The sequence below is a fragment of the Solanum tuberosum genome, unplaced genomic scaffold (genome assembly GCF_000226075.1).
Source record: "Solanum tuberosum cultivar DM 1-3 516 R44 unplaced genomic scaffold, SolTub_3.0 scf00034, whole genome shotgun sequence".
Taxonomy (NCBI): Eukaryota; Viridiplantae; Streptophyta; class Magnoliopsida; order Solanales; family Solanaceae; genus Solanum; species Solanum tuberosum.
In genome coordinates this window covers 2,275,203-2,293,155 of record NW_006238962.1, presented here as the reverse complement: position 1 = coordinate 2,293,155, position 17,953 = coordinate 2,275,203, and the positions used below count along the sequence as shown (strand labels likewise).

At 33.5% G+C, this 17,953-nt stretch overlaps 1 pseudogene; it reads right to left on the bottom strand.

Moving 5' to 3' along the window:
- Positions 1-245: 245 nt before the first annotated feature.
- LOC102585009 (F-box-like/WD repeat-containing protein TBL1X) lies at positions 246-3,948 on the bottom strand (annotated as a pseudogene).
- Between the last annotated feature and the right edge of the window lie 14,005 nt (positions 3,949-17,953).

Here is a 17,953-nt window from a genome sequence, read left to right as displayed (position 1 = left end):
TATTTAGACATTCAAATTAGGCATGTCCAATTGAAGCATGACTTAGATCGATTGTCTAAACGGAATATTTTGACAAGTTTAACAAGTTAATTATGTATTAAGCCGAAAAAGAACTTCTATATGATTGATAAAGCAATGAAATAAAGCATGATACCAAACAAAGTCTTACACCATATGTCAAAATAAGCGCATAAAAAATGAAATTTTTTTAGTTCCCAAGTCTTTTAAAAGCTATTCCTCAATCTCTACAATCGCATATCATACACACAGACCTTCTTGTTTGCGAAACAAGCTGCAACCTTGTTGCCCTTCCTTGTTCCAACACACTTCAAAAATGCAGCCATCGCCATTGTAAGTTTTTTACAATCTTTGGCCTCCTTAACTGACCATATATTCATGCATTTATCCAATGAGCCACTTGCCAAGTACTCACCGTTCGGGCAAAATGCAACAGAAAAGACAGGTTCCCTGGATTCAAAATGGAAGACTACCTACTTAATTAGTAAAACAAAAACATTCAACAAGAGCGATACAAAAATTTGATGATCTAAAATAAAGATACACAAATATTGATAGTTCAACTGAGTAAACAAACTTCATAATACTCGAGCCTATCAATATTTGACAGTTAAATAAGTGTGAATATATTAAGAGTGCCTTACTATCTCCTGTGTCCATTCCAAGTAGACATAATGAGTTAACATCCATTACCTGTGACCGTTCAAGCTGTGAAGAAGACGTCCCAGTTCAACATCCCATAGCTTCACAGTAGAGTCGAATGAAGCACTACACAGGCAGACAATAAAACAAAACCAATAAGTTCAAAGAACTAAAAAGTTTAAATGCAATACATAAAATCAGCACACACATAAAAACAAATTGCTGGACGGTTAAAGTGAAACTGTATCTCTTTGGATTATTTTTACTCGCAAGGGGATTACGGTCCAGGTTGCAATCATTCCAAAATTTGAAACTCAACTCTTGAGGCTTGAATGTTCGCTGGGGCTTTTGAGCCTTGCTTCAAAGCTTAAGTGCGCTTTTAACATATATCTGTTACTCTTCTACTTAAAGAATTGGTACGTTGAACAAAATTTGCCTAGAAAAATGTAACTACTAACTAGCATACCTTGCCAGTAACATCTGATTATTCGGATTGCTTGTACCAGCACCAGTTGGACTCCATTTGATGGTATGTATCTCCTAACAAAAACATATTACTCAGTACCTGATGTCTGATTTGATTAAATGAATCAACAAAGAAAAAGAAAGAACAAAAATAGATACTTTGCGATGTTCTCTGAAATCATGCAAGCAGACATCCTGTTTCATGCTCCATATCTGCACAAAAACAATAAATTATTGACCAAATCCATGAGGGCCAGTGGCACACCGCACCGCCTCTCTACCTTATCCCATTTAAAGAAAAATACCAAGATTATGTCTGCTGCGCAGTTCGAAACGTGACATGAGCCTAACCTTTAGATGGACAAGATAGGAATTACCTTAACTGTGGTATCATCAGAGCATGAAGCCAACAAAGAACCTGAGGGGTCCCACTTGATAGTATTGATTTCATTCTGCAATGGTAAAGTAAACAACCCTTTCAGACTATTCACAACGGATACATCAGTGTTCGAATCAAGCATAACACGTTAAGCTTCAGTCCTCACCTGATGTCCTGAGAACGTTTTGACTGGTTTGTTCGCTCCAACATTACAAACATATATCATGTTATCAGCGGAGCAGGTCGCGAAAGAATCATTGTTTCGCCAAGCAACATCAAGCAATGGACCTACATGGGGTTGTTTAACAACAGTGAGAACATAAGCTAAACAAAACAAAATCTATCCTTGCTCAGATATGAGGTAAAATATAAAGAATAATTGAGACAGAACAAGGGCAACAGAACACCTGAATGAAAATCAAATTGCTGCTTCGATTTTCCAGATTTCACATTCCAAACAACGGCAGTTGTATCAAAACTACCGCTAAGGAGATAATCACCTTTCTTGTTCCACTTCAAAGATATGATTGGACCTTTATGTTTGTTAAGAGTACTAACCAATTCCCCTGTATGAAAAGTTAGTAAGAGAAAGGAATTTATACATTCAATCTTCAAAACAAGTTTTTCCTCCATGCTCCTTACCAGATCGTTTCCAGATTCTGGCTCCGCCATCGTAAGAACCAGTTGCAAGCAGGGTACCCTTGCTCTGTACAAGAAAAAGTCATAAATACAAGATCTAATAATAACAAGAAAATCAAATATGTAACTAAAAGCAATGCAGTTTAATTTTTAGAAAGTCCACCAGAAAAGTATAGATCAACGAAAGTCAGCCCAAAACAAGCAGTAGAAAACTCACATTCCAGTCAAGTGATGTAACATCATTGTTTTCCTCAGTTGCTTGACTTTCCAAATGGTTCAAAACCAAAACATTTGGGATAGTAGAATTACATGGACCATCTCCAATAGTCCAAATTCTAGCAGTAGCGTCTCCAGACCTAATGTGTTATTACACATAATTAGCTATAATAGACATGATTCCTTAGACGAGTCTAAGAAAACAGAAGTATGAATAAGAACATCAGTGATTCATATACGAGAGCAAAAAAAGGAAGAAATGGTACTAATGCTTACCCAGATGCAAGCAGTGACCCTTCTGGACTCCAAGCACAGACAAAAACCTAGCACGAGTTTAAAAATAAAAGAGAATTGTAATGTTAATATATAAGACAGAAAACAGAAGATATATATTGAGAAATCATGGCGAACCTCAGATGTATGTCCTTCCAAAACCATTACATCACTCCTTTCTCTGTCCTGTTCAGGCTCTTTTTCTTTCTGTTGTTTCTCTATCTCCCTTTCTCTTGTAGGTTCTCGTCTGTGGTCAGCTTTCTTCTTATCCTTCCGCGTAGGTTTATCTTTCTGAACCTTTTCTTTTTTCTCTTTTATTATCTTTCGCAGCTCATCTACATCCTTTGTAATGAGATCCAAAGGCTCTAGAAGCTTGAAGTCTTCATCCATATCGGTATCATCCTGCATTCCGTAGTTAGTTCAGAGTAATAAAAAGATCTAAACTTAATATAGAAAAATCAGAATATTAAAATATTTGCCTTACATTGCTCAAATTTTTTTCCAGTTCAAGATACTGAATACCTTTTTGCACAAATTGAATAAGAGCACCAGGAGGAACTAGATGTCCATCCATTGTGCTCCTATTGAGCCCTGCCTCATATCCAAAAGTAAATGCTGAATGTGTGAATCCTGAAAAAATATATTAGCAAAACCAGTAGACCGATTAGTTACTACCGCACTAGTCCATCACGATCAAAGTCAGGGTGTCAGCAAACCTATTAGCAAATCAGGTTCAACAAAGCAACCACTTGTATTAACTTATCTAAAAATCTAAATAGATGTTTAAATTTGGTAATATATCACAAACACATTCAATTCGCTGATTCATATGAATCCATAAACTAAATGATGAAAATTATTTGTGTCCTTAACCACTATCAAACTTTCTGGTTGAGAGACTGTTTTCGATAGATCGTTGGCTCATAAGAACAGAAAAATGTTTATTTGCAGAATTTCACATCATCACATTAATAAAAGGCTGCTAGGAACAGTCTAGTGGTATAAATTCAAAAAACAAAACATCATCTAACAACAACAACATATCCAGGGGTGTTTGGGAAGGTTGGTGTGTACTCAAACCTTAACCCCTTCCTTGTGCAGATAGAGAATCCGGTTTTCAAACTCGGATCCTCTCAAATCAAGTAAAGCATATCAAGAAAATTAAACTCGGATTTATGGGGATTTCAAAATAGAAACACAACATCAATTAAACTTGGATAGATAGAACAGGTTCTGAAGATGATAATTAAATTACCTGATTCAAAGAGGTAGCGGAAAACAATGAAATTGAGGAACTCAGAGGTTAAAGAGGCCATTGCTGTGACTTGTTGGTGGCTTAAACTTAAACAGACAAATGGATTACTATTACATCCTTTCATATAAATAGAGGCAAAAAATATGGTAAGTGTGAATTTTGGGATGTATGAAACGTTATGTTGGTTCCAGAAAAGGCATTTTGAATGAATTGTTGAATGACTAAACTACCCTTCAGGCTCCAATAAAAATATATCTTTTTTAAAACAATAACACCCTGGTTTAAATAAAAATCATGTTGCCAAGAGTTGAATTGTTCAATTTATTTAATCATATTCTTAATTTGGGGGGTTTGATTTTGATTGTTCTTTCCTTCGAGCTAAGATAGAATTTATTAAAACCTATTAATGTAAACATCAATGGCGGATACATTTTTACCTAAGCTACATACTAGATCTCCCTAGGGTTGCGTATCGATCGGTTCGGTTCAGTTTTAAAATTTATCAATTCGACTTATCAATTATCGATCTATAGATATACTAAATCATTCTAGGATCATTTAAATCTCAATTTATCAGTTATTGATCATTATTTGTTCGTATAGGTTAAACCGTTAAAATTTTGTACACAAAATATCAACGTAACTCACTTATAAGAAATATGGTGACAAATCAATCGAACCATGCACATTTCTTTTTTAGTCTGTTTTTAAAAGAAGTCCTCTTTCCTTTTTTGGTAACATTTAAATTCAACTTTCCACGTGGCATGTTTAAGGCCACAAGATTAAAGGACAATTTAGTACATTTGACATAACTTTAATTTATGATCACAAGATTCTAAAATCTTCTTTATTTTCTAAAACTCTGTATCAAGTCAAACTAGACCACTCTTTCTGAAACAGATGGAGTAATAATTTATGAGATTTTAGCAATGGGATACACTTCATTTGTATAATTAATAAGTACCTATTAATCCGGTCACCCCTATCCCTTGTACCCCCACCCCCGCTATATATACTCCGCTCTCCTCAAAAGTCTTTACCAAGTAAGTGCTAGGCCCTACCTCCTCCTACCACCCCACTGTACATATATACTTTGTTCTTTATATCGCCGGTATCCTTCATTTCTTCTATCTCATATACTTGACTGATTTTATTAAGTGGAAACATTGAATAAAAAGGGAAAGAACAAGCGTTGATATTGGAATCTTCAAGATGGCGAGTTATTGCAAAATCTAGTAGAGGAACATGGAACAAAGAACTGGTTAGTTATTGGTCAATTGATTCCAAATCGATATGAAAAATCATGTAGGCTCCGGTGGTGTGATCAACTTCTCCTCAAGTGGATCATCAACCTTTTACTTCTAAAGAAGATGATACTATTATCAAAGCTCATGCCAAATTCGGTAGTCAAGGATAAACCTAACTACTAAACAAAAGTTGAGGGATATTTTTGACCATTTTCCCTTTATTTCTCCACTTTCATTTGATCAGAAGAGTATATCTGGGTCATTTGTGTTACAGTAAGGGTATATGTGAGCTAGTTTTGTAAAAAGGGGTATATCAACTCTAAAGTGTTCCAAATTGTTATACTAAAATTGATAGTTTGAAATAATAATAAATGTTATATATTAGGAGTTTGGATGCAAAAATAGTTTGTAATCATATGCAATTTAATTCTTAACTACTCCCTCCATTTCAAATTAATTGTATTGTTGAGGTATTTCACACCTTTTAAGAAAAGAAGATTAAGACATAAATTAGACATAACTTTCCATTTTTACCCTTATTAATTATTATCAAATTTATGATTAAAATAACTAAACATTAATTAATAACTAATTCCAATAATAACTAATGAAGGGTAAAATTGGAAGAACATTCTAAAAGTAGTCTTGAAAATTGAACAATTAAGTTAATTTGAAAAATGAATAATGTCTCAACAATTCAATTAATTTGAAATGGAGGGAGTATTAAAATTTACGATTCAAATAAACAAAAATTAAATTAAATTGAAACCCCCGCTACTCGCACTGCACTACATCGGCTTTTTAAAAGACTACTTCAACCCGGCCCTCACCACACCCGCTTTGCCTCGTTGCCATCTCTAATATCAGGGACGAATCTAATATATCATTTAGGTAAAATTATACTGTTATTTAATGTTTACGCCTAATGAACACGTCACACATGTCTTAATTTACAATTTTATCATCAATTATAGTTAGTTAATTCACATTATCATGTTAATTTATAACTTAACTATAGTTAACTATTGTAATTTTTTTTATGTAAATATCAAATATACAGACCATTTTTCACATTTAATGTATCTATTTATCTGAATTAAATAGTTTCATTTGATATATTTGTTTGCAACAAAATTTTAAAGTTACAGAAAATAAATTACAATCACAAAAAAATATGAAGAAACATAATTTTATTTATCAAGATTGCAGGTACAAATTTGTTCCTCCCTTGATTCTACTCTCCTAAGATTTATCCATAATTCGAGGGCCGTTAGTGGCGTATTTCTCGAACTAGGATGATTTAGATTTGACCTCTATATGAATATTCCATGACTTTTGCGGAATATTCGAGATGCCTTTTAGGGAATTTAGTACCCTTTATATAGGCTTCTTACGGTCCTATCGTTTCTGTTTCAGAAAGGCATAATTCTTTCCCAGCCGGCTGGAAAGTGGATGCAGAATTACCGGTCTTAGTCTTCAACTTTTAGCTTAAAAAAGGAAAAATAGGTTTTGGGGTTGAGTAACCACCAAAAATTCTAATTGAAACTGAACACCTTCTAGAGTCCCAATTCGAATTGAACATTGTAGAGTCCTACAAAATTTCAATGTCTACAAATTCCCCCTGTTTCAAGGCTTGTCGGAGTGTAAACTCGATGAAACTCAAAGACGAGGCTTGAAGTACTCATTCTTCCACCTTTGCAGCTTTAGATTTTCAGATTTGATTTATGAGAGAAGAGATGAAGGGCAGATTTGGTCCCACTGGGCGTGCCAATTTGTTTGCATTAAATTTTAAAGTGACAAAATAAATTACAATCACAAAAAAAAATGAAGAAACATAATTTTATTCATCAAGATTGCGGGTACAATTATGTTCCTCCCCTTAATTCTACTCTCCTAAGATTTATCCATGATTCGAGGGCCGTTAGTAGCATATTTCTCGAACTAGTATGATTTAGATTTGACCTCTATATGAATATTCCATGACTTTTGCGGAATATTCGAGATGCCTTTTAGGGAATTTAGTACCCTTTATATAGGCATGAACTAGGGTTTAGGGTTGAGTAGCCACAAAAAATTCTAATTGAAGCTGAACACCTTCTAGAGTTCCAATTCGAATTGAACACGTCTTGTAGAGTCCCACAAAATTTCAATGTCTACAATATTCACTAAGATATTAGTATTAATAATAAATTTTGAATCCAATAAATTAAATATGTCGTGATAGACTCTCAAATCAAATTCTGTCTCTTCATTTTTAGATAGGATTAAATAGGGATGTCAAGTGAGCGGGTTGAGTTGACATTGGAGATATTTAAAGGGGAAATATCAAAAATAGCAAATATTAGGCATTCTATAGCTATAGTTTGCTTAATGGGTTGAAACAGAAATTGGGTTGGGTCATGACCCGCCTAAGTTTACTTTGGGCTCAAAAGGGCTAAAATTCGGGTTGGGTTATGACCCACCCAATTTGACCCGCTTAATCTCAATAATTTTAACATATTATTATTTAACTTTTATAACCACTTGAATTTCAACTCAAGAAAATAAATAAATAAAGAGTTTTTAAATGAGTTAAAATTGAAGATTAAATTGGGCTCAATTGAAGTTTTTGTTAAAAAATTGGGTTAAGACTTGAATGAGTTGAGATTGAACTCAATTCAAATTATCTTGAGCCCAACCCATAAATTCTGAACGGATTAGACGGGTTATGTATATCTGGACTCATTTTGATACCCCTAGGAGAAATTTCGTAAATAGCCATTAAAATAAGGGAAAATGCATAAGTAACCCCCCAGCCTATACCCAAAATCCCTGAGACACACCTAACCTTTACTAAGGTCCTATTACCCCCCGAACTTATTTTATATATAATTTTCTATCCCTTTTCGGCCTACGTGGCACTATCTTGTGGGCCCATCGCGTGTTGACAATTTTTTCAAGGATAGTGCCATGTAGGCCGAAAAGGGGTAGAAAATTAATTAAAAAATAAGTTCGGGGGGGGGGGGGAGGTAATAGGACTTTAGTAAAGGTTAGGTGTTTCTCAGGGATTTTGGGCAAAGGCTGGGGGGGGGGGTACTTGTGCATTTTCCCTTAAAATAAACTTAATTATGCCCCATAACTATAATTTGCTAATTACGATTCGTAGCTACAAGTTACAGGGATGAGAGAGCCGATCAAGATTGGGAGAGGGAGGAGAGAGGCGAGCGAGAGAGGGCAGAGAGATAAATTGTATTTGTATATCTGACATATAATTGTATATATGTAACTGGTATACATATGTATCAATGATTGTATTTGTATATATGCATAACTGTATATATATAATTAGTATGTATATGTATCAATGAATACAATAGTATTAACAAAATACAATTTATATTACTGAATAAATTGTATAAAATCCTATTAATTTGTATTTGTATATGAATAATTTATTGTCATCATTTGTATCAATGTTTGTATCAATGAATACATCTGTATTTGCATTTGTATCACTAAAGAGATCTGTATAGTTGACACTAGGGGTGTCAAAAATGAGCCCAACTATAGGTAACCTACTCAACCCGCCCAGAATTTTAAGGGTTGGGCTCAAGATAGTTTGAATTGGGTTTAATCTCAACTCATTCAAATCTTAACCCATTTTAAGAGAATCCTCATGAATTGAGCCCAATTTAATCTCTAATTTCAACCCGTTCTAAGACTCTTTATTTACATTGATGTAATGTATGTTCCTATGTTGAAGGTATGAATTTCTATCTATTTTAAATCTTTTAGGATTTATCTATCCATTTGTAACTTCTTTTTTAAAATTTTCTTGAGTTGAAATTCAAATTGTGGTTATAAAACTTAAATAACAATATTAAATAACAATATATTAAAACTATTGAGATTAAGTGGGTCAAGACCCAACCCATTTTTAAGCCCATTTGAGCCCAACCTATTTGAGCCCAAAGTAATCTTCGATGGGTCAGAACCCAACCTAGTTTCTATTTCAACCCATTTTAATATCTCGAATTTCAACTCAACCCGGCTATTTGACACCCCTAGTTGACACTTATAATTCGTATTTGTATAATTGATTGTTCTCATTTGTGATTTGTATATAAACGACTGTTAATATTTGTATTTGTATAATTTGTGTATGTATAAGCGAGAGAGACTGGACAGGAAGAGTGAGAGAAAGACTGGACATATAATTTGAATTTGTAGAATTGATTGTTATCATTTGTGCGTGTATAAATAATTGCTAACATTTGTATTTGTATAATTTGTGTTTGTATAAATGAGAGAGACTGAACAGAAAGAAGCTAGAGAGAGCTTGGTCAGGGATAGGAGAGAGGCGAGGGAGAGATGATTAAAAAATCGGAGAGACACGATTTAGATTTGAGAGAGAGGAGAGAGGCGAGCGAGAGGGAATTGCCTTTTGAAACTAAAACAAATCCAATTCTAACGCTTCATATATAAATACCGTCTCTCTCAAATTTCCCTCTTTCCATTTCCCCCTCTCTATATGTCTGTTTACTTTACTCTGCCGGCGATTCACAAACAATGGTGTTGATTACCTCGAACTGAATTACAATGTTTACCGTTACTTCGATGAATCAGGTACTTCAATTTTCTCTTTTTGAGCTTGTTCCTCATATATTCAATTTTGTTTTGAAATTTGAATCACTAGTTAGATGAGTACTTTTTAATTGATTTGATATGCTTTACTTAAGGCGAGAGTGTGTTTGGAAATAACTTTTCTAGTAGATGTAAGGTTTGTGTACACACTGGGTATGTTGTTGTTGTTACTTGAGTTAAATTCTGCAAAGTAAACATTTTCCTGTAACAACCTCTAAGGAGACAGGAAATTAAGACTAGTGGATGAATCGTGGCCGTTAGACTAGAGTGTGATTAACAGCACCGATGGCGGTTGTTAGGTCACAACTTCGATTGTGGAGCCTGGGATGGTCTAATGATTGTTTGACAAACTCTTCAAAACCTTTTTTTTGCTATTTTGGTGTTACCCAGCTCTGTTTTTCGAAGCTAAGCAAGGCTCCCATGGCTGCTAGGCTCAGAGCTGCAATAATCACTAGAAATCTTCTCTTATAGTCGAACTTATAGAATTTATAAAAGGGAAAAAGGGTATGTTATCCCTTACTTTAAGATTTTGAGCTAATATATATCCTCGTTATAAAAGTGGTTCACATATATTTTAGGCATAATACATAAGTATGCCCTTTACCTTTATCTCATTTTACATTTATGCCCTCCAACTTTGAGTATGCACAAGTAGACACTCAAACTTGTATAAGATTGAACAAATAGACACACATGTCTTACGTGACATCCTATATGGTAATTTGCGTCCTACGTGGTGTCCTATGTGTATTATGCCACATAGGACTCATGTGCCTACTTGTTCAACTTTATACAAGTTTAAGTGCCTACTTGTGCACACTTAAAGTTGGAGGGTATACATGTGAAATGAGATCAAGTTAAAGGACATATTTATGTATTACAATAAAAGTTCTAGTGCATAAGCATTTTCTTAGCTAAGGATATATCGGAAACAACCTCTCTACCTCAAAGGTAGGTGTATGAGGGGTTCATCTAAATTAGATAATAAATTTTGATTTCCGTAAATTGAATGTATTGTGGTATATTACCAAAATTTTAAACATCTCATTAAAATTCTGAATCCGTCTCTCTTTTTTGGATATGATTAAATATGTTTAACTATTCAACCCTTGCCAGCATAGTATTTGTTTTAACCAACTGTTTTTGTTAAAAATAATAATATTTTTTTCTGGAGCTTGGAGGGTACATTAGTCATTCAACAGTCAACACTTCATTTGAAATGCCTTTTGGAACGAAACATTTCTAATTCTAATGTCTCGTATATAAATGTTGTGTCTCCAAAAATTCCACTTTCCATTTTTTCCCTCTCTCAATATATCATAGGTAGTAGTAGCCTAGCCTATATCTCTGTTTACGTAACGCCGCCGCCGCCGATTCACAAACAATGGCCTCTTTAACCTCCCACCTGTTGAATTACATTGTTTTCCGGTACCTCCAGGAATCAGGTAATTCAATTTTCATCTTCAGAACATGTACAATCTTGTAGGATTCAAATCATAATTTGTATTCTTTATAGTCCTTAAAGTGTTTTATATGGTAAATTATTTTTTTGAATCACTGTTAGACGAATTCAGTTGCTTTGATATGCTTTACTTGAGACGATGGTGTATTTGGAAACATTGTCCTTTACCTGCACATAGTAGGAGCAAGGTTTGCGTACACACCACTCTACATTGACCCCTTGGGTATGCTGTTGTTAGACAAGTTAAATTCTGCGATATAAGCATTTTTCTGAAACCATTCGTGATAAGCGTTTTTTCGAGCCAAGGGTCTATCATGGGACTGAATATTATTAAGATCTAGAGCCTGTTTGGCCAAGCTGTTTCTTTTGTCAAAACAACTTTTACAAAAAAAATACTTTTGGAGGAAAACAATTTGTGTTTTGTGTTTTTTTTTGCTCAAAAACACCTTCTTTTTTGGCCAAACATCTCAAATGTAAAGGAGTGCCTTTTATGTGCTTTTAACCTCCAAGAAGCCTGGCCAAATAGGCTATTAGAAACGTAAGAATTTCTATTCTTTTGAACTTCCCCATATTTCATAAAAATTTCATTGATTAAGCATAGAAGGAATATAAAAATTGTGAAGGGAATATATTTCAATGATTATAAAGAATGACTAGTAACAGAGAAATTGGCTAGTTTGGTTATTTAAATAATGACTATTAGGTTCTGGGGTGAGTAGGATGGTGTTTGACTATAGACGGAAGTTAAGTTGCTAATTTGACGTATATGATTAAAGTAGTGATAGTGGAAGAAAGTATTAAAGTTATTCTGTTTGAAAATACTTTAAATGTAGAATGCACAGATCTTGCTATGGTGAAGACACTGATGTTTTTGGGCTGTCATATTGCTTTTCTTTCTTCTGGATGATAAACAATCATCATTTCGTGCTGTATGGGGCATTGGAACAGTCGCTCCTGATTATTCGAGCAAGAAAAAGAAAAAAGATAAAAACAAGATTGAGACAAACTCAACTTCTCTTACTTGATTAAACAACCAAAATTTCAGTTACTTTTAGACTTTATTGATCTTCCAAGGTGGTCAAGACACTCTAGTTGATATTGAATATGATTTGCTAATAGGTTGGCTGACACCTTGACTTTGATCGTGATGGACTAGTACGGTAGTATGTAATCAGTCTACTGGTTTGCTGATATATTTTTTCAGGATTCTTACATTCAACATTTACTTTTGGACACGAGGCTAGGATCAATAAGAGCACAGTGGATGGAAATCGAGTTCCTTTGATGCTCTTGTTAAACTTGTGCAAAAGGGTATTCAATATCTTGAATTGGAAACAAATTTGAGCAATGTAAGGCAAACATTTTGATATTCCGATTTTTCTATCTGAAGTTTAGATCTTTTTATATTAAATTATATGCCTTACATTGCTCAAATTAGTTTCCAGTTCAAGATACTGAATACCCTTTTGCACAAATTGAATAAGAGCACCAGGAGGAACTAGATGTCCATCCATTGTGCTCCTATTGATCCGTGCCTCGTATCCAAAAGTAAATGCTGAATGTGTGAATCCTGAAAGAATATATCAGCAAAACCAGTAGACGGATTAGATACTACTCAAAAGCAAATGCTGAATGTGTGAATCCTGAATCGGTACTAGTCCATCACGATCAAATTTACTTCCTCATGGGCAAGAGTTGAAAGTTAAATTTATTTAATTCTATCTAAAGATGGAGAGACAGATACGAAATTTAAATGAGACGTTTAAATTTGGTAATAACAACACATTCAATTTACTGAATTCAAAATTTATTATTCTAGTGGATGAATGGATCAAACCTAGCAAACAACAACAACATGTTTTCGATACAGAAAATATGTTTACTTTGCAGAATTTAACATCATCTAACAACAACAACATACCCAGGGGAGGTCGAAAACCTTAATCTCTGTCTTATGCTGATAGAGGTTCCAGTTTTCAAACTCGGATTCATGGGGATTTCAGAATAGAAACACAACATCAATTAAATTTGGATAGATATAACAGGTTCTGAAGTTGAGAATTAAATTACCCGATTCACTGAGGTAGCAGAAAACAATGTAATTGAGGAACTCAGAGGTTAAAGAAGCAATTGCTGTGAATTGTTGGCGGCTTAAACTTAAACAGACAAATGGATTACTATTACATCCTTTCATATATATAGAGGCAAAAAATATGGTAAGTGTGAATTTTGGGATGTATGAAACGTTATGTTTGTTCCAAAAAAGGCATTTTGAATGAATTGTTGAATGACTAAACTACCCTTCAGGCTCCAATAAAAATATTTCCCTTTTAAAACAATAACACCCTGGTTTATTCATATTCTTTGGAGGGTCTGATTTTGATTGTTCTTTCCTTCGAGCTAAGATAGAACTTATTAAAACCTATTAATGTAAACATCAACGGCAGATGTATTTTTACCTAAGCTACATATATACTAGATTCGCCTAGGGTTTTGTATCGGTCGGTTTGATTTACATTTGAAGTTTATCAATTCGACTTACATTTATAGACATTCTAAATCATTCTAGGATCATTAAAATCTCAAATTATCAGTTATTGATCATTATCTATTCGTATCGGTTAAACCGTTAAGATTTTATACACAAAAAATCGGGAGTTTGAGACAACCAGAAATAAAAATATGTAACTATACTCTAAGTCAAGGATTTTATACGCCAATGATATAAATATAATTTATTAATTTACTATCAAATTTTTAGTTAATCTCGATATAAGTGCGTATCAAAGTAAATCTCTTATATTAATTGGTTTGATGTGAAAACACTTAAAGTTTTACCCATAGAAACAATTATTTGTCAAACTTTTATTTTGTAGTTAAAATGGTTAGTTTGAATGTTACTTTGTTTGTTTTCCTTAAATATAGCTAGTCAAACTTTAATATTACTCAGATCCTATCCCCTCTAATCCAGTCCACCAAACACTATTAATAAGTACCTATTGATCCGGTCACCCCTATCTCCTCTACCCCACCCCCACTATATATATCCCGCTCTCCTCACAAGTCTTTACCAAGTAAATACTAGGCCCTACCTCCTCCTACCACTCCATTGTACATATATACTTTGTATTTTGTATCGCTGGTATCCTTCATTCCTTCTATCTCATATACTCGACTGATTTTATTTAGTAGAAACAATGAAGAAAAAAGGGTCATAACAAGCGTCGATATTGAAATCTTCAATAGAACGAGATATTGCAGAAGCTAGTAGAGGAACATTGAACAAATAACTGGTCAGTTATCGGTCAATTGATTCCAAATCGATCTAGAAAGTCATGTAGGCTCTGGTTGTACTACAAAAAAACCCTTAAATTGTTGGGGTTTTATTTCGGAGGTTAATATAACTCCCATAAATTCCATCTAATTACGAAGGTTTAAGTAACCCCTGAAGTGTGTGATCAACTTTCTCCTCAAGTGGATCATCAACCTTTTACTCCTGAAGAAGATGATACTATTATCAAAGCTCATGCCAAATTCGGTAGTTAATGGGCTCCGATAACCCATCTGTTATTGGGTCGAACCAATAATGCGATAAAAAATATTGGGATTTCACCCTTAAATGGAAGCACTCTTCCATGTCGGAAAATTTTACATTTAAAAATCCTCAAATGTTGTTGAAGGATCGTTCAGTATTAGGGAGGGTACAAATCCAGGTAGTCCATATGGATCTGACTTGAGTAATTTGGATTTTTCTAAGTTTCCTCAGTTGTGTATTTATCCTCCCAATTTCCCACCACGTGGAATTTCTCCTCTTTCATTAGTCTCAATAGTAATCTCCGATCCACCAAAATCTCAGAGTCCATTTGAATCTCATTTGAACAATTTGGGGTTTTCTAGGTTTCCTCAGTTATGTCTTTATCTGGAATTTTACCATCAGTAATGTCAGATCCATCAACATCTCTGAGTCTCTCTTTACCCGGAATCAGATCTAACAAGAATTTAAATTGGATAAACCGAATCGAGCAAGTAGTTGAAATGAAACATGTCGTGGCATCTAAACTCACTACATCTCTAAATCACTCTTTACCCGGATTCAAATCTAGCAAGAATTCAAATCGGGTAAACCAAATCGAGGAAGTAGTTGAAGTGGCACATGTATTGGCATTTGAACCCTTTACATCTCTGAGTCTCTCTTTATCCAAATTTAAATCTAGAAAGAATTCAAATTGGGTAAATCGAATCGAGCAAGTAGTTGAATCGACACATGTATCAACATCTGAACCCACTCCATCAATTTTTATGCCCCAAATTTCAATAACTCAACATTGGAGAAATAATTATTGAGCCTAGAATTTTGATAGTTTTTCAATTAGATTTTTTGATGAAATCGATAATATTTATATTTTTTTAGGTGTTGTTATTAATATAGTTTTTCCTTTGATGCTTTTTATATTCAAATTAACCATTGAGATAATCATTTACGGTATTTGATTAACTAATTGTTATTTGAGGTAGTATCTAAATTAAATAAAATTCATAGGTGGTATGTCTTTTTGTTTTCTAGAGTAATAACCATTTTCAAAATGATGATGTTTTATATTTAGAAATAATTTAGTTTTAAAATTATTATTATTCTATAGTCATACACCGGCGTTAATATTCAATAAAGTTTAATTAACTATGTAAGACAAATTAAAATATATTAGAAGACTTATTTTAATAAATAATAAAAAAGACAATAAATATTAATTATAACCTAAAAGGAAGTAAAGTTAGTAGCTAGCGTAAACTAAAGGGGGAAAGACTTATTAGGGTATCCATTAACTTCTTCTTCTTGCTTGCTACTTAATTCTCAAGTTCTATCGCATTTATAGATTAATTGATGAAATCAAAGATGCAAGTTGGTCATTCTTAAGAGTTGTTAACAAATTTAAAAATAGACAAGCGAGTGAGACTTTCTTTTATTGGGATATTCAACTTGATTCATGGAAATATGGCCGACTCTGGATTGACAACAATATTTTTGGTGATGTTGTATCTTTTGATATCATATATCGAACAAACAAGTATTGTATGACTTATGAATCATTTATTGTAATAAAGCATCATTGACAAAATATAATATTTGATTGTGTTTTTTATTTGAATCTTTTAGATGGTTATTCTTGACAAAATAGAATATCATGTTCTAATGTTTTTTAGAGACACAAGTATGTTGTGATGGTCAAGTATCTAAATATGAAGTAAGAATGCATAGCTTAAGGAAGACATGATTTGCTGAGTTCAATCCTACAATTTTACATGTGACAATTGACATGCACTAGCAAAAAATATATTGAATATATCTATATCACATGTGCACATTGCCTACTAATTTTTTTTACTTCAAATATAAAGTATGATCAAATTCTTGAGGAATACATATTGAAGAGATGGACAAAAAATGTTAGAAAAGGAATAAAAAATCTGCCAAGAGTTGTGTTATCGATGAAAGTTCAGAATCTAAGATTGTTTATACTAATAGTGTGACACAAGTCTGTTACAGTCTTACTCATCTTAGCAAATCAAATATGGTGTGCTGTGATTTTTTTTTTTTAGAAATATCGAAATTGCTTCGTTTGAGTTAGATGACTATCTAGAAAATTAAAGTTGCATAGTACCATATTTCATCAAAAAATGGTTAAAAGATATAGAAGACAAGATATTGGACCCTCTTCATGTAAGAGCTCCAATTGTGCGCAAAGAGCATTCGAAAGGTTTTGGGACAATCTATAAAATAACACTCCACCAACTCGTGGGAAAACTAGTAAACACAATACATGTCTTTATTTAGTTAGAAAAATCTCAAGTTATTACATCACCAAGAAAAATTGTTTGAGGATAATAAATATACTACATACTATACTGAAACCTTTACGGAACCCTCCGTAGGGAGTTGTAGGATTAGTATGTACAGTATCACAATTACTAGAGTCCATTTTGGACATTAGGGGCCAATTAACATGATTTAAGCGATTTTCTCACTTTTTAGTGTGTGTTAGCCCATGAATATTTTAGTGATATTGCTTCTGGATGATTTCTTTGCGAAACCATTTTGAAACCCTCCTTAGGGAGTTGGGGAGCAATACTACATTCTCACAATTTTTAGAGTCCATTTTGGGTGTTTAGGGGTCAATTTACAGGAATTAAGAGATTTTCTCAGTTTTCGTGTGTGTTATAAGAATATTTTGGTGATATGGCTTCCAAATGATTTCTTTGTGAAACCTTTACGGAACCCTCTGTAGGGAGTTGAAAGAGGACAACATACAATCTCACAATTTTTAGAGTTTATTTTGGGCAAATAGTGGCCAATTTACAGGAATTAGGTGTTTCTATCATTTTTTTCGTGTGTATTAGCCCATAATTATTATGGTGATATGACTTCGAGATGATTTCTTTGCGAGACATTTACGGAACCATCCATAGGGATTTAGGGGAGCAATACGTACAATCTCACAATTTTTAGAGTCCATTTTGCACATTTAGGGGCCAATTTACATGAATTAAGCGATTTTCTTAGTTTTTTTTTGTATTTATTAGCTCATGAATATTTTAGTGATATGTCTTCCTTATGATTTCTTTGTGAAACCTTTACAGAACCCTCCATAGGAAGTTGGGGAAGCAATATGTACAGTCTCACAATTATTAGAGTCCATTTTGGACATTAGGGGCCAATTTATAGGAATTAGACGATT